The sequence below is a fragment of the Pteropus vampyrus genome, unplaced genomic scaffold, assembly GCF_000151845.1.
Source record: "Pteropus vampyrus isolate Shadow unplaced genomic scaffold, Pvam_2.0 Scaffold8, whole genome shotgun sequence".
Lineage (NCBI taxonomy): Eukaryota > Metazoa > Chordata > Mammalia > Chiroptera > Pteropodidae > Pteropus > Pteropus vampyrus.
Window position 1 is genome coordinate 11,527,675 of NW_011888789.1, and position 17,941 is coordinate 11,545,615.

Here is a 17,941-nt window from a genome sequence, read left to right on the forward strand (position 1 = left end):
GAGAAAAAGGGAAAAGAGGAAGCCACATTTGTCTTAACAAGGCCCTGCTGACTTGCTGCTGGAAAGGTGGGCTCTTTCTGTGCTTGGGGGTGGGGTGTTGTTGCCAATACCATAGCCCCTGGAAATGTTCTTCTTGTTAACTCGAACAAGCCCAGAACCACTGTTCAGCTCCCAGGACCAGCTGGCGCATGCCCCTTCCCTCAGGCAAACCTTCTCCCCTCAGACTCTCCCTGTGTGATTTCCTGGCTGTTTAGTCCGCACTGCGGCATCCTCCCCTTGCCACCCACAGAGAGCCACATCTTCATCTTAGGACTTCGAGATAGTTCGTCACTTCAGGAGAACAGGAGAGATGTCAGCCAATGGTTTCCCCAAGCAGAAATCATACCCAAAGGCGAGTGTAAGACTTCTACGTAGGAGAAAGTGCTAGGTGGCAGGTAAGTTTGTAAATACCTCAAAGTTCTCCAGAAACAACAAGGTATGACCACTTTCCTTCTAGTCACCTAACAGTCAAGAAAAATGCATGAAGGGTCTGTTTTTTGCCAGACACTGAGCTAGACATCAGAGGCAAAAGACACAGCCCCCTCAAAAGGAACAAATATAGTTGGGTAGGTAAGGTTTGTTTTCAAAGATCCCTGCTGTAAAGAAAGAAAAGACAGATGCTGAAACAGAGGTGCAGGTAAGAGTCATAGGAGCAAAAGGAAGTGAGAGTCCATAAGCCCTGGGGTACGCAGGGAGGGCTTCTTGGAGGAGCTGGCATTTGAATCCTGAAGGGTGAGAAGATGAGGATGTGAGGCAGTGGGGACAGCACACTTCCTGTGGAAAGAGCGAACGCAAGGACTCCGTAGAGGGGAGGTGGGACAGAGCGCTACCGATGCATCATGGCCCTGGATGGGCCACGAGTTGACCCAAAAGTCAGGAGGAATGTATACAAAGATAGCTGCTCCATTTCAAGAAAATGGAACAGGTGTCCTGGGAAAAAAAAAATCCCGACACTGATTTTTTGGGGTCTGTGCATGTGATACATGGTGGGTGGTGTTATTATTGTAAAAAGATGTCAGGAATAAACCGCAGGCCTCTCCACAGATGCCACAGCCAGATGGGAAGACTGGCAGTATTTTGACCTTACTTACACCCTGTGTCCCAGGATTCTCCCAAAGCCTGCCCCAAAGAGCCCAGACAACAAGTGCTTCCATCAGCAAAACAGAGAAGGGAGAAATGGTGACAGAGCAACATCCAGAATTTAAATAGTGCCCTCCGTTTCCCACCAAGGCAGTTTTTTCACTCACCCCACACATTACATTTTCTATCTTCCCACAGGCCTCTAATTCATCTAATTCATGAGGCCATTTTCCAATTGGGGTAAAAAGAGACCTCGGTCACACAGCTTAGCTCAAAGCAGAAACCAAGGGTGATGATGATGGTGGCAATATTGTGCCGTAGCCAAGTGCTAGATACGTGCTAAGGCTATTGGTATATGTAATCCTCACCTTATTATCATCTCCAATTTATAGATGAGAAAACTCAGAGAAATTGAGGGAATCATCCAAAGTTACACAGCCAGTTAAGTGGTACAGACAACTCTTAAACAAGTTCATTTTGACCCAAGCCCCAAGGGCAATCTAATAGCCACACCCAGATATAAATGGAAATGGGTTTACAAGCCAGGGTCAGGACTGTGACTGGGCAGGGGGGAAATGACCCCCAGTGAAGGCTGTGGAAGTGAGTAGAGAGCCTAGGACACTTCAGAGATTGCCTTCTTTCTTTGCAGAAAAGAGAAGTTCCCAAGGCCTGGCAGGGAGAAAAGGCCCAGGGTTCAAGCCTATATTGGTCTGAAGACAGATTCGGTGTGGGGAGAGCAATGAGAGGAGAAGGGAAATCAAAGCAATAAAACTTCCCCTGCCACCTAAAGCAGGTAACCAGGGAGGAAACAAGGCCGGCAGCATTGTATTCCTCAATCCATATTTCATAGGATGGACGATAACAATTGGACATGTCACTCCTGAAAACCAGAAACTCAAAGCAATTTTAGATGAACTTTCAGAATGATGAAACAAATGGCCATGTTCGTGTTATACACCAAATAAATCACACCAAAATGATAGTTGTAATTCCCAAAAGTACACAGAGAATTGATTTTACTATGACACTTATCATGATGAACGGGTACACCCCTGAATGGGCCCATCTTAAGTGGCTGCCGCTTAACCCCTGCCCTCCCAGGTCCAGCTCATTTCCTCGCAGATCCCCCAGCTGCTCTGAGCCCTGGCACGCGAAGCCTGCTTCCCAAAGCCAGACTGAGGCCTGGCCCTGCCCTGTGAGTCCTACTCTGCTGGGTCACCAGCAGCTTAAAATCACCAGGTGAGCCCAGGGACACCAGAGGGCTGAAGCCGACCAAGCTTCTATCTGAAATGGAAAAAAGCCTCCCTGGCTGTGTTTGTCTGTGTCTGAGAGAAGGGAGAAAAGGCCAGTGTTTTCCCTGGTTGCCTGCTTCATGTTCACAAGTACCTGCATGCTAGACATCGTTATTTAGTCAGCTTTTCAAATGAATTCACTGAAGCACAGAGAGGCCACATGACCCAGAGATTCGAATCAAGGTCTTAGTGACTCCAAATTGGATTCTCTTCCCAACATGTTCGGCTGACAATTGTGCTAAGATCCTTCTCCCAACCCTGGGCCCGAACTTCATTTATTCATTCACTCATTCATGCATTCAGGGGTCAGCAAGTATTTATTGAGCATCTATTAGGTGCCAGGCACTGGGTGGGGGATACAATAGAGAATAAGACACTATTTCTGCATCACAGAGCTCACTATCAAGTGCAGGACTTAATTCAAATGAATGAAAAATTGCAACAGTGATTCAGTGCTTCAGGGGATGTGCATGGTGCTGTCTCACCTTAAGGGGGAGCTGCCTAGGTCAGGAAGGGCAAAGGAGTCTCCCCGAGGAAGTGACAACTGAGCTGAGAACTCAAGGATAAGATAGCGTCACCAGGCAAAAGGACAACTGCACAGTGGGGTCCAGGGCCTGGAAGAAGCAGGTGAGGCTGGAGTGGAAGAGGAAAGAATCCCAGAAGCCATTGTCAGAACGGACCAGTAAGGCAGGAGAGCTGGACCCACATGTCAAGGAGCTTTATTCCACCATGAAGCTGTGGAAAGCCATTGCAAGGATTAAGCAGAAGGGGAATGATCAGATTTATTTTCAAAAACTCACTCCAGTGCTGACTCAGGGACTACTCTGAGCTTAGGTTGCACAGAAGCTGAGCTAGTATTCAGACTGGGGGCCAAGAAGGCATAAGGCCTGTGCAATTACAAGAATATTTGCATTCTAGCAACTGGAGGTCAGAATTATATTGCTCACCATCAAAGCCTGCTGTAAGACTTAGCGAACAAAGAGTAGACAGAACATGTTTTATAAAATAAGCTATAAGAATCAACTCAGGGCAAAAATCAAAGAGAGTTGCTGAAAATAAAAATAGATGACGTTTCAGAGTTAATGTCATAAACAAAATCTTTAGCTCCATAGTGCCGGATGTTTTTATACTTCTGATTTCAGAGCTCAGATAACTTTAGCTGTTTTGTTTTGTCAAGGATTTATCCTAGCTTGTTTTGGTTTTTGTTTTTGTCTTTTGTCTCCTTAATGCAACTAATACAATACCAATTCTGCCTCTTACTTTGTGCTCTTGGGCAAAAGCCTTGACTTGTTTGAACTTCAGTCTTTCCTCTGGCTCTAAACTGTTATGATCCAATGACATACAGAGATTCTATAAGTAGCATGCACATTTATACCAGACAGTGAATGCTTGTCAAATTCAAACTCTGGGGATTTACAGTTAGTCTTACTCCAGAGAACAAGTAACAGAACAGGCCTTCGGGCCCCCAAACCGCCCAAACACAAGCCCACTGGGCTCAAGGAGTCTGGCTCGGAGCAGAAGACAGGCTTTTAAAGCCACAACCATGATAATTTGCCCCATGTTTTCAAAGATGAGAAGTAATGAAATGGTACAGTGATCAGAATCCAGTCATCCCAAAATTATAAAAGGACAAAAAAGCAGGACTCAACTAAATGCCTCCCAATGCGTTTCTTCTCTCTTGAATTCTCTAAGTTATAAGGCAAATACTTAATGAATCAAACTAGAAAGGAGAGAAATTTTAGTAATGTTCTCCTGCCTGAATAAATTTAGAGAAAGACAATTAGCAGTGACCATAGTATAACTTAGCAAAACCTAGATACAAGCTCTTCCCAGATGCCTTTAAACCAGTAATTTTCAAATTTAAGTAATAAAGGTTGAGAACACATTTAAGGGAGAAATAGCTCACTAATACCCTTGGGGTTGATTTAAGTTATTTTACAGTCAAGTTAATATATACAAACACTAACCTAGATATAAATCCTTATGCTTCCAGCTCTTATGCAAATGTAAAATAAAAACAAATTTATAGAAGAAATACAATTAAAACTACCAAACCAATGAAATTCAAATTAACAACATGAATTTTCTATGATGGATAATGATTCTTTGCAGAAGCTAAGTCTCCGATATTGGGCTTTCCAGTGGAAAGACATCATTGTTTTAGCTTTCACTTCATTGTCAGCTCAGTCCTTTGGACTTTAATATGATGGCCCATCATTTAATCCAGAGGTCGGCAAATGTTTTCTGTAAAAGGCCAGATTGTAAATATTTTAGTCCCAGAGGACCATATGGGCTCTGTCACACACTACTCAACTCTATCATTGTACCATAAAATCGGCCATAGACAATGGTAAATAGATGGGCCTGGCTGTGTTCCAATAAAACTTTATTTACAAAAATAGGTGCCAGGCAGGATTTGGCCCCAGGGTCATAGTTTGCTGACTCTTGATTTCATCCATCATCTTTATTATGTCATCATTTGGCCTTTTGCCTTTTAACAACGAATTTCATTCTTAACTATTGATTTATTATTTTTATGGACCAGTCGATTCAATAATTCACTCCAAAATTCAACCTTGAAAAAAATTAACAGAAAATTTTTCTTGCCTGTTTACTACTCAATCACTGCTAAAAAAAAAAAAAAAAAAAAAATTGACTTTTTTTAAAGGCAGTACCTGAACAATATACCTTCTCAAGTGGGAATGGGTACCTTTGGGTTCGTGTGCGTAGAGTCCCCTGGACCACGTATCAGCTCAGTTCTTTCATTTCTCTTCTCTGTTTGAACTACCAATGGATATCAGGCAGTGACATCCTTTTATCCTCACTGGACATGAACATATTATTTGAGATTGTCAGCCTCTGTTATTTTCTCTTTATTTTGTCATTTAGTCATTTAAACAAAAACAATTATTGAGCACTTACAAATGTCAGGCACTGATGTGAGCACTTGAGATCTTAAGTGAAAAAAACAGACCAAAAACTCTGCCTTCGCAGACCTTACATCCAAATTGGAGAGTGGGCAGTAGAGACAGACAATAAAACAGAAAACAGCATATTAATATATAAATCATGTGGTATTAATGAAATCGAGTGAAGGTCTATATTAAATAACTTAAGAAACCAGCATCTTCATCTGAGAAAATGAGCTCCTATTGTAAAATAGCATCCCAAAGAGAAATGTTATGTTTTCACCCTGTACAAGAATTCAACGTCTGCAGACAGAGAATGTTAGTTTGGCCACTTAGACAGGTCAGCCTAACAGGAGCCAGGCATACTACTCATCAGGAGGAGCCCTGCGCTATCACATCTGAGGCTCCTTGGGTGCCAATGTGGTCAAAGCACAGACTCTCCAGAACTGGAATTGGGTGGCACTTTTTGGCACATGCAGATGTTCTAAATACTCCGATACTATGGTTTTGGTGGTCTCTTCTCCCTCACGGGATGGCCTAGAGAAGACCTAAGCAGGCCTTGGAAGGCCTTGGTCAGGTCCTGGCTCTGCCGCTGGTGGCTGTAGGTGAGTCAGCCACCCTGTTTTGAGTCTTGGTTTCCCCATATAGAATTCTGGAACGACAGGAATGCCTTTCTTGTCTTCCTCTTAGAATTCTGAAAGAAATCAAATGAGATAAAGAATTTTGAAAATTAAACTGCTGAGATCTGGTTTGCCCTCAGGGAGGGCAGATTTGTATTGCTGTATAACATAGCCCCAGGCCCCTTCAGCCTACTGGGCCCTGGTCTCCCACGCTGGTTCTCACCTTCGGTCAGCCCTGTATATGGTCAATCAATAAAGGTAATTTATAATTACATTATTACTTTATTATTATTACTGTTATTATGATATCGTGTTGGAAGAACTACTGAAATCCCAATTCCTAGGCTGCTCACATAGTTGAATCCTCTTTAAAAAGGAGAGGCCCTTATCTCTCTTCATATTCATCTTCACTTCATGAACATAATTAGTTACCAAGCCTAAAGATTTTTCCTCTTTTATTTTTTTCTTGCAAAATCTTTTATAGACTAACAATATATATTATTCTTATTATCTTTTGCTTTAATCAGTTTCAAAAAAATCTATCCTCCAAGGCCTCTTTCTACTGCATTTTCCTTGGGGCTTTGGAGAAGAAAAAAAAAACAAAGCAAAACAAAACTCCATAGCCCTGCAGACTGTATTTCTGCAAGGTTTCAGAGTTGAATATGAATAAATATTCATATTTACTGGATATAAATGGATGGAAGGACTTTTTTTCTAAAAGCTCTCAAACCCAACTTGACATGCATATCCTCATCCTATCTAGTTCTTGCTGTGTGAAAGCAATGAATCAGAACAGACACAGTATCATCACTTATTAAGCCCTTATTATAAGTATCGCACTGTCCTACATGTATCAGTATCAGCCAAGACAGTTTACTGAATTTCCACTGAGGGAAAATCACCCTACTGTATACACCTAGATAAATGGGAACATGTCCCTTTCTCTCTCTCCTCTTCCTCTCTCTCCACCTGTCTTCTCTCTGCCCCACACAGATTGTTCTTATTCAAAAGCTGCCCGAATCATATCTTATAGTGGGCAATAGCCTGAGGTTTACAAAGCCTAATAGTAATGTGGTTCCCAAGAGAACCAAAAGATCACCCTCCATCCTCCCCACCTCCCAGCCACCAGGCACCCCACTCCCAGGAGGCAAACCTAAGTCAGACGGCCCCAGGAAAACAACTCCCCTAAGATGACAACATTTTCCATTTGCAGTCTGGTTTTTTTTTTTCTTTAATATGTGTGTTGTGTGCTTTTCCCTTTGTCAAAAGAGCACAAGCCTTTCATTTTGCCTTTTATTTGTCTTGCTGCCGGTACAGTGAAAATGTATTGGCTTTTCAGTTAGTGATTACACATCATCACATACCCAATTTATAACACCATGCCCCAAAGAACAGATGTAATAAAGTAAGGGCAGGAAGTAGCAACCTTATAAAACCGAACTGCCGACTCAAAGGTCTTTACTTGTGTGCAGGAAAGAAAACAGTACCTACGCAAGGCCTGGGAACTTGTATTTGCAGATGTATGGATGCAGCTTCAGGGGGTGAGTGGGACAGGGAACAAAGAAAGTGGGAGATTCAGTCTCCTGGCCTAAAGTGCTAGGCATGCACACAGGTGAGATGTGCTACATGCTGCACAACCTTGAAGGAGAGCATTAAAGGGGATAAGGCAGGAAAAGCAATCGGCACGAGATCTGGCACATAGTAAAGACCCTATACATGATTATTATCTGTATTATCATACGTGATTATTATCTGTATTATCAGAGGTAAAAGTTTAAAAAAAGAGGAATGGTTTTCCGTCCTGGACCTACTATCAGTTACCTGTGAATATCACTTTACCCCTCTAAGCTAATTTCCTTACTTTGTTTTGGGGTTGGTTAGTTTTCTCATTGGCGAAATGGTGATGATAAAGCCAGCCTCACTGGGCTGTTGTGAAAGTTAAATAAAATGTCAGCTGTTCAGCATCTAGCGTGTCTTCCCTGTGCACACACCTAGTTTATAGGAGGCATTTAAGTCAAGGTAGCGTCATTATCTATAAAGCAGTGGTGTCCACCTGGGTGGTTTCTGAAGTCCTCACCAGCTCTTGCTGCCTCTGTCCCTGTTGTCTTTACCCTGCCCCATGTCCCACTTAAACCCAAGCCAGGCCCTTCTAGGACAAAAACCTCAAAAATGCCCTGCCAGGGTTGCTAGAGACAAGCTTCCTCTCTAAGATCACAAAGCACTTGTAAAGTTTGTTGCCACTCACTTCTCCCACATTTTTTATAAACCAGATCCCAACTTGGCTCTATAGTCACAAAACTGGAGAAAGAATGGATGTTTGAGGAAAAATCCGGAACAGACTCATGTCACACTTTGAGAATCTGAGTCAACAGCTTATTCATTTGTATTATATTTTGAAACATTGTTTTCTGATTATAAAAGCAATCTTAGAAAATACAGAGAAACAAATATATATGTAATGAATATATACGACTATTGTTAACAGTTTTCACATGTTTATTTTAACATAGTTGAGGTCAACCTGTATAAAACATTTTACATCTGTTTTCCAGTTAGTGTCACATGTTATTATACAATTAATTTCCCATATCATTAAAAATCTCTTTAATGACATCATCTGTAATGACTCCATAAATACTCCCTTATTTGAAGACCACTAATTTATTTAGCCATTCTCCCACTCTTGGCCCTTCAGGTTATAACCACTTTTTAACCCCAACGACCTTTGAAGCACCATGAAGTATGCTGCTCTAGACCAGAGGTGAGGAATCTGAATCCCACAGGCCACAGGTGCCTCTGTCCCCTCCCCGGCTTCACATTGAGGCCATGCTATAATTACAGGATAAGGATCGGAGAGCTGCCTCCATGCTCCCTTTTTACACACATGTCCAGAATTAACGTTTTAATGGCTAAAGAACTGCACTGTTACTCTCACAGACATAATTCTAGTCAATAAGATAGGTAATCTAAATTGTAGAGGAATCATTTTTTTTTTTACTAAAATCCTATAAAGTTTATTAAACATAACACAACCTATAAATCTTTTTTTTCTTACCTTTGATCTTGACTATCTTAGTCCAAACTCTTTTGACTGCAAGGATCAAATGAGCTCGAATCAAAGATATTATTGCCAGGATACACAGAGGTCCTAAGGGAAACCAGGAAACATCGAATCAGGCCTCAGGAAGGGCATAAAACAGGGATTTTCTCTCTCACTCTCTACTCACACACGATTTCTCTGTTCTTCTGTGGCCCACACTCCCTCCTCCTCTCCCTCCCAACTAGCTTCTCTGACTCTCAGTCCCTTATACATTCAGTGAATACATATTCCCAAAGTGGCTCCCTTGCCCCGACTCTATATGGCCTTTCAGTACATGTGCCCAACACCAGCCTGCAATATCCTTCTGGTTCCTGGTTCAGATTCCCCAAAGAGGGACTTTTATTGGCTTAGGAGTACATTTTGTCCCAATCCACATAAGCCACTGATTGTTCCCTGGCCAGCCCACAGTCAGGCCACTCCTAGCTACTATGTAAACACCTGGTCCAATCAACTGTGACAAAGGATGCAGGATCACATGGGCCCCGCTCACTCAGCAAGGCCGTGGGAGGACAGGAGAGTCCCTGAAAAGGGAGTTTGGGCCAACAGGAGCCCCTGTGTCTAATTCCTAGACAAAAGATTATAACTGAGTCAGAGATTTTATTTCCACGGAGGTTCTGGAAATACAGTCCTCAGGAAAGTGCCAACTAATGTTCTCTCTTTCCACAATCGGGTGAACAAATATGTTTCTTGGAAACCATAAGTCCTGTGTTCTCTTCACTAAGTTCCTGATTCCAGTCAAGAGCCTTGAGCCTCTAGCAGGTTCTTCGAATCAGCCTAGACCTAGTATACCTGCAAGCTGGGAAGGCTCCACGAGCATCTTGGGATTGAAGTGATAGTGTTCTGAGAGGTGTACTGCTACCTTGAGCTTACAGTTGTCTGATCTGCAGGAGGTGGTAGGTGCAACCAAAAGCCACTGGGTTTCACACTCCAAATATTTCATAAGTATAACACACAAAAACAGCACTAACAATAAGGGGAAATGTTGTTATATTAATCTATATTAAAATTAGAAACTTCTGTTCATAATAATATATCATTAAGAGAGTGAAAAGGCAAGCTACAAAGTAAGAGAAGGTATGTGCAATAAAGACATCCAACAATATACCGCAATTAAAATATAGTAAGAACTCTTACAAATTAAAAAAAAAAAAGAGATGCAGTAGAAAAATGACCAGAAGCCTTAAACAAGCACTTCATGAAAGGATATTTAAAAGGCTTATAAATATATAAAAATGTGCTTAACATCAGTAGCCACTGGGAAAATGCAAATGAAAGAACAAAACGAGATATCACTTTACCTCATCAGAATGCAAAATGAAAAAGACTGTCAATACCAAGTTTTAGGGAAAATAAAGAGAAACGGAAACTCCCATACGCTGCTGGGTAGGAGTAGAAATTGATACACTCATTCTGTAAATTTATTTGACAATTTCTATTAAAGCTGAGCTACATATATACTATAGGACTCAGCAATCCCACTCTTAGGTATACGCCAAACAGAAATGCAGGCAACATAACATTATGTGGATGTGCCAAAAACTAGAAAAAAACAAATATCCATCAACATAAAATGGATATGTTGGGGTATGATCATACTGGAGAATGTTATAAAACAACACACATTAATAAACTACTGTTACTTGCGACAACATGGCTGAATCTCACAAGCAAAACAAGCCAGGAACAAAAAACAAAGTACATATTGTATGATTTCATTTATATAAATAGTTCAAAAACAGACCAAACTAATCTATGGTTTTAGGAGTAGGACAGTGGTCGATTTGGGGGAGGAGGTGGGAGAGTGGCAGAAGTTGGGCAGAGAAGGGATACTAGAGTTCTGGTAATGTGCTAGTTCTTCTTGTGGGTGGTGATTACATGAATGGGTTTACTTTGAAATAGTTCATCAAGCTGTCTACTATGATTTGAGCAGTTTCCTGAACGTATATTATACATCAATTTTTAAATATTTGTTTTTTACAAAGGTGATTACTAGACAATGTGATATATGCAACTATCCCCAAACATCATGATATGTATGTATGACTCTTATGGACCAGAGAGGTTAAGTGATTTCCCCAAAGTCACGCAGATAGTGGCGGGCCCAGTCAACCTAGATTTTAAGACTGCAAAGCCAGAACTCTTTCTACTGCATTCTGATCTTTCCATCTATATATCAAAGCCTCATCCATAACCCCCACTTCTGGCAAGACTGATCGAATATTCTTCTACTTCACAGAAAGAAGAAACAATTGATATTCAAGACATTTTCTTGAACCATGAACTAACCTTGATGTAATGACAGCTCTGTAGTGGGCATTAGCCAAACTCAACACTCAATTCTTTTGCCTTGCATATATAAGTCATTCCTGCAAAAACACCTCATCAAGAAGGCACCAAACCAAGGCAGCCCCCCTTCCATCAGCCTCCTTAGACAGCTGCTGTGCTGCTGACCTCATGTCTGATACTGCAGCTTTGGCAAGGATGCCTTCCTGCTCTTCCCAGGCCCATTGTTGTTTTAAGGGTGTATTTGGTTCAACTTAAAAAAAAAAAAAATTAAGGAGAGAGAGAATGTAATATTGAACTAAATTAAGAAAGGACAGAGATTCAACTCACTGGATTGCACCTGGATTTTATGCACCTCTTGAGACTGTGGGTGTCTCGTGGGAAGGAAAAATAGAGAGCTTTGTCCCAGGAAGAGTTCATCATAGAATTCATCACAGTTCAAAGAGACTTTAAAGTTCAGCTTCTAAGAGCAGAGAATAATAAAGACAACACTTAGAAAGCGTTTTACAGATGCCAAATCTTTTTCAAATTTCTCAGCTGATCCTCCCAGCAATCACTTCAGGTAAAATAGTGTTATTATCCCCCTCTTTAGCGACAGGGAAATCAAAACTCAGGCCATTTGCAGAGTTACTAAGTGGTGGCCTCCTGTTATTGGTATCAGTTTGGTTGAGTCCAAATTCCAGGCTTTTCCCACCCCATCACACCATAAACCACACCTAGCTCTAAGGGGACACCTGAAATTTGTCATACTACTTCTCAAGAAGCCTTGGAGCCAGAGACCAATAGGGTTCTAAGAAGTCCAACTGACATGTTAGCTCAAGAGTCTGGCTGGTTCCATGCTGAATGGTCGTGGATTTTTACAAAGATGCCTGTGCGTTCATAACACATTGCATTTGTGTAGAGTGTCCCTCAGTTAGCCCTCTAAGTCTGCAAGCCTTAACTACTGCAACAGACTTAGCCAGTTGGGTTGTAGCCCAGGTCTGCTTTAAGAGCATTGCAAAGTTAATGAAGAATGAGTGAAATCAGCATAGAGGATGCAGCCCTCCCATCCTGTGTTATTTCTCACCATAAATGAAATGTTGCCCTCATAGTGCCAATATCTGCGGATATCAAAGGACCCACTGTGCTCCCGGGATGATTCCTGCAAAGCCACAGAGGAAATCAATTGGTGTCCCAGAGAACGGGCAGTGAGCACAAAACCAGCAGGTCTAGGATGAAGATTTGCCCAGGAAAGGGAAGAGAAGGTCCCATGAATCACCCATTTCTTTCCAGAGTACCCCAGAGCCCTGCCACATGCTTTCCAAGGAGGAGCCCACTAAGAAGAGCTTCAGACTAGAAAATTCTCTGCCCAGATTTCTCCTGGCAGCTGAAACAACACCACCAGGAGCCTATTAAGAGCCCCCCACCTCCTGTTGTCATCATCCCCCGGGGCAGAAGCCTGCTGTGGGACTAGAGAGACCTACACAGTATTTATAATACATGGTGTCATGGATCAATTTAAAAATCAATTGTTTTTTAACAGTGAGCTTTCTTGTTCATAGTCTGGCCCTAAACAACAACAAGGGTGAAAGAGAGTGCTGTTTAAACAAATGAGGAAGGAGAACTCAGAAAGAACATACTCCCTTGTTTTAGAAATTGAGCGCTATAAACTTCCTGTTTTCAGAATTACCTTTCTTTGCACACATGTTCTGACAGCGCATAACAAACTCTCTTCACAGGGCAAATTGGAGACAAGCAAAGGTTTAAATATTGCTTCACTGCCGTCACTACTTTAAAAACTATGCCCACAGAGCCACTTTGGTGGGCATGGCCGTCTGGCTGGAGGAGTTGCAGGCCTGGAGCCAAACCCCAAGTAGCCACTCATTGCCTTTTCCTCCCCAAGTTTCCTGAAGTTCTGCTGATTGTGCCCCAGAGGCCCCGGCTCTTCCTGAATATAGCATGAGCTCACACAGCAGCTCTGGGCACACCACGGGCTTGGCAGAAGGGGCCCAGTTGAACCAGTGGGTCTGCTCCCATGGCCAGGAAGACTGGGCCAGTCTGATTTTCGAAGGAGCCAACCCACAGAGCTTTGGTTCCAATTCTTTGAAAGCCCTTCCCTATAGCAACATAACTAGGGAATGGTGATCCCCCTGCCTGCTGCTGCCCCTGCAATCAAAAAGAAGAAAAATCTGGGCCTGGAAAAATGGTTGCCGTGAGCTAGAGCCCAGCACAGAACGGCAGACACCCAGACATCTGTCAAGAGCAAGTATTGACATTTATTGACTGTCTGCAGACAGAGGCAGCATCAAGAGCTCCGGGGTTACTGAGGATTGGCCTCAAAGGAAGACCCAGAAATACCACATTGCCTGTGCAGAACACTCTGCAAACCTGAGCCCTGTGCCAGAGGGTAAGCCTAAACAGCACAGTCCTACCAGACACAACACAATCTCAAAAGCTGAGATAAACACGTACCATAATCAAGCAAGGTCCACTGACCCAGTGGTTCTCAACTAGGGCAGTACCACCCTTTCGTAGGCCATTTGGAAATTCAGGGTATGAGTTTTGGGTTATCATTGTACCTGGGAGCTGCTGCTGGCCTTTATGAGTAAGTACCAGGGATGAATAGCCTCCAGCAATGCAGGGAGACAAACCTGCACTAAGAATTATCCTTCCCAGAATGTCAATAGTGTCCTTGTTGAGAAAACTCAGTACCTACCATTCTTAATTCTCAGCCTGATTTTCTTTTGTCTCCTTTGAATTAATTTCACAGTCTCCCGCAATGCCCTAGGTTTTGGGGGGCTCATTAGTTTACACGGGCAAGCTGTTTCTTCTAGCATGGTGCTAGTTGGCATGAGAACCTGTGTGGTATAGTACCAAAAGCATGAGTTCCCACGAGCCTTCCAAGGTTAAATCTCACCTGTGTTACCTCGGTCAGCTCCTCATCTGTACATGTGGGTAATAATTTGCTCCTCCCTTATAGAATTGTTATGAAGATTCAATGAACTAATGCATTTGCAGGCTGCGCTTGATGCGGGTAGCTTTTTTACTGTTTGAGAACAGTTAGCCCAGGAATCTGGATTTAAATTTCTAATTTTACAGTGAGGTAAAGTAGAATGTAGGTTGACTGGGATGCAGAAAATTGAGCTTCAAACCCCAGATCCACTTTTTTACCCATGAAGACTTAGGCCAGCCAATCAATTGACCTCTCAGAGCCCCATCTTTTCACACCTGAAAACATTAATAATAGCAATAAATCCTTCACAGGATGATTGTGAGGATTAACTGAAATTAGACAGTAAGAGTGATCTGACTGCTATAAAAAGCGGTACAAATATAAAGTATCCATCTCACATTTCATCTATGTAGAACCATCTAAAGCTAGAATATCACGCCCATATGTTGCTGTTTTCTCCTTCACTTAGGATGACATCATTTCCTCTGTGATTAAAAGTAATCAATGCAATAACATATAGAAAGAGGTTCAACCTCACTAATAATAAAAGATGCATATTAAAATAACAAGAGACCATATTTCACATAACGTGTTGGCAAAAATTCAAAAGGCAGATGATGCTCAGTGTTGGTGAGGGAAACAGGCTTCTTATATATAAACACTGTGGGTGGGAATATTAATTAATACAATATTTCTAGAAGACAATATGGCAAGTCATACTGAAAATTATATATATACATACATATATATAAAAGAAGTAATTAGCACTTAAAAAACTGTACAAATATGTTTATTATAGCAGTCCTTACAATGAATAAAAATTGGAAATTGTTCTTCATATGTTCTTTAACTGATGATTGGTTAAATTAATAATGCCACATCCATATACTGGACTATTATAAAACAAAATAGAATATATATGTAGTAGTCTTATGGAAAGATGTTTGTATTAAATTAGTGAGTGATAAATAGAAAATTATTGGACACTACTATGGTACAATCCCATTGTTGCAAGAAAAAAATACAAATATTTTTTAGCTACATTTCAAAAGTCTGAAAGAAAATACACTAAATGCAGTGGTTACCTAAAGAGTAGAGCCTAGGGGTTGGAGAGAAAAAAGAGTTTCAATTTACATCCAGAGGTGCATTCTACTGAAATGCCAAATGGTCAAGTTTTAAAATTCAGCCAAAGAAGAAGCCAAAACCTATACATAATTTATATTAAAACTTTATTATTGCAATTTTGCATTACAACTATATTGAAATTTGGAGGGTTGACATAGAGTGTAGAAACATTTTTTCTGGACTGTCAGCTTAAAGGGATGTTCCACAGCCCCTCCACTGCCCATTTGAAGAGATGGCCATTTTCAAACAAAGTAGATGAGAAGCAACATATTTTGAGGGGAGTCTCATTTTTCTCTAACGATGTCTTTTTTTCTCGGTTCTTTTTTTATTCTCTATTATGTCTGAATCCCAATCATTTATCATAGATGTTATGTGTGATCTTGGAGTGTTTCCTCCTTTTGAAATGTTCAGGTGATAAAGCTGACATTCTGTCTTTTATTTATCCTCACAAGATGTAAAGGATTCTCAGATGAGGCTCTTTCTTGAAAGATTCGTGGCCTAAATAGAATTTAACATTTAAAAATTTAAAAACAGTTCTGAAAGTTTGTTTTGCTTAATGTCATGAATGTTACTACAACAAATAATTCCATAAAATGAGAATTAATGACATAATCTAATTGTCTTAGTCAACTCAGGCTGTTACAACAAATTGCCATAGATTTAAACATTTATTTCTCATAGTTCTGGAGGCCCGGAATCCGAAATCGAAGTGTCAGCAGATTCGCTGTCTGGTAAGGGTCCTCTCCCTGGTTTGCAGTCTCCTTGCTGTGACCTCAGATGGTAGAAAAAGAGAGCTAGGTCTCTCGTCTCCTACAAGGGCACTAATCCCATCATAGATCTCCACCCTCATGACCTCATTTACCCTAATGACCTCCCAAAGGGCTGACTTCCAAATACCATCGCATTGAGGGTTAGGGTTTCAAGATGTGGATTTTGCATGGCAGGGGCCGGGGCAGGCGGGATAAAAACATTCAATCCATAGCACTAATCCTCTCTTTTTGTTCTGTTATCTTTTAGGTTTTCATAATATTTTCGGTTTCCAAACAGGATGTAAAGATACAATGTTTTTCCCAAAGTGGTCTAGCTAGCATATTGTCTGTGACCATTCATATTAGATCAGCTATTCTCCTATTTGTTTAACTTTTAAAAGTCCACAATCTTTATACATAAAGTTAACAACTTTCACACTCATACTTACTACAGCACTTCACTATTACAATAATAAATGCACATTTTTACTTCAGCTGTTTGGTAAGATTTCAATATACAAAGCGCAAAAGAGAGCCCCACTCTAAGTTACATCTAGAGGGCTTGCCTCTATTTCGAAATGAAAGTTTAGTTATTAATAAATACGAATGCCATGACTACTTCATATCACCACTACTATTATGATTAGACATAAAACAATCACACAATCATTGATCACACATTGATTCGGGGATGCCAGAAATGACATTGATGTTGGCATGACTGTCTGGCCTCCCAACAGCCAAGCCCAAAGCTGAAGCCAAATATTAGATTTGGGCCACATACCAAGGCTGTAGTTGACCTTCAGGGCATCTCTAACTTCCTCTGTCACATTGTTAGATTTTTTTTCCGAGAAGTCTGTGTTTTTTTTATGATTAACAGACATTTCTATTAAAATCATATGCAAAAATGCTAACATCGCATTCTTAAAAAAAATAAAATGAACAGGAACATTGAATTGGACCTCTAAATAGTTCCCAACCTTTTTGAATAGTGGTTGTTGTGGATTATAGAATCAGAGCTTGCGGTCCCCTCAGAGATCAACGTGACCCACCGTGCCTCCCACTCAGAAGTTCCCGATGGAGTCAGCTGTTTCCCCAGCATCAGCTTCCCCTCACGCCACACCATGCTTCCACATGCTGCTGAAGCGAAGGGTTCAAACATAGATCTGACTACTTCCAGCCCCAGTGCAAAACTCTCTAGGCCTTCTTTTGCTGACAGGATAAAGCTTAACTCCTTCAGAGTGACATTTAGCATCTTAGCATCTTCTAAAAGATGCCATCTTTCAGCTTCTAAGCCTCATCTCAGGCCACCCTTCCCTTGCAAACTGTGCTCCTCATACCCTGGATTCTGCCCATCCTGGTCCCTTCACCTCAAGTACTCTTCCTGGTGAACTTGTACTCATCCTTCAGGATCCAGCATCAACATCACCTCTTCTGTGAAGTCCTCTTCTACCATGTCCCAGCAGAATTCATTTGTTTTCACTGCCAGTACAGACAGAGAGGCCCTACCTCATTAATATATAAATTCCTGAAAACAGGCACCACATCATTATCATTTTCAATCCCCAGCCCCCTGCGCAAATGTAGCAAACACCTCCTTCTAGCAAATAGGATTTCTGCAAATGCTGAAACAAAGAATGAATGAATGAGTACATATAATTAGTCCTAATTTTTTGTATGAATTTTACATTCACCCCTCGATATTAATAGAAATGTTCTGAATATGTTGCAAAGCCGCAGATGGAAGTCACCCAACCATCGGTTTTCGAACCTCATTCTCCAGAGACTCAAGTTCAGAGCAGAGATGGAGGG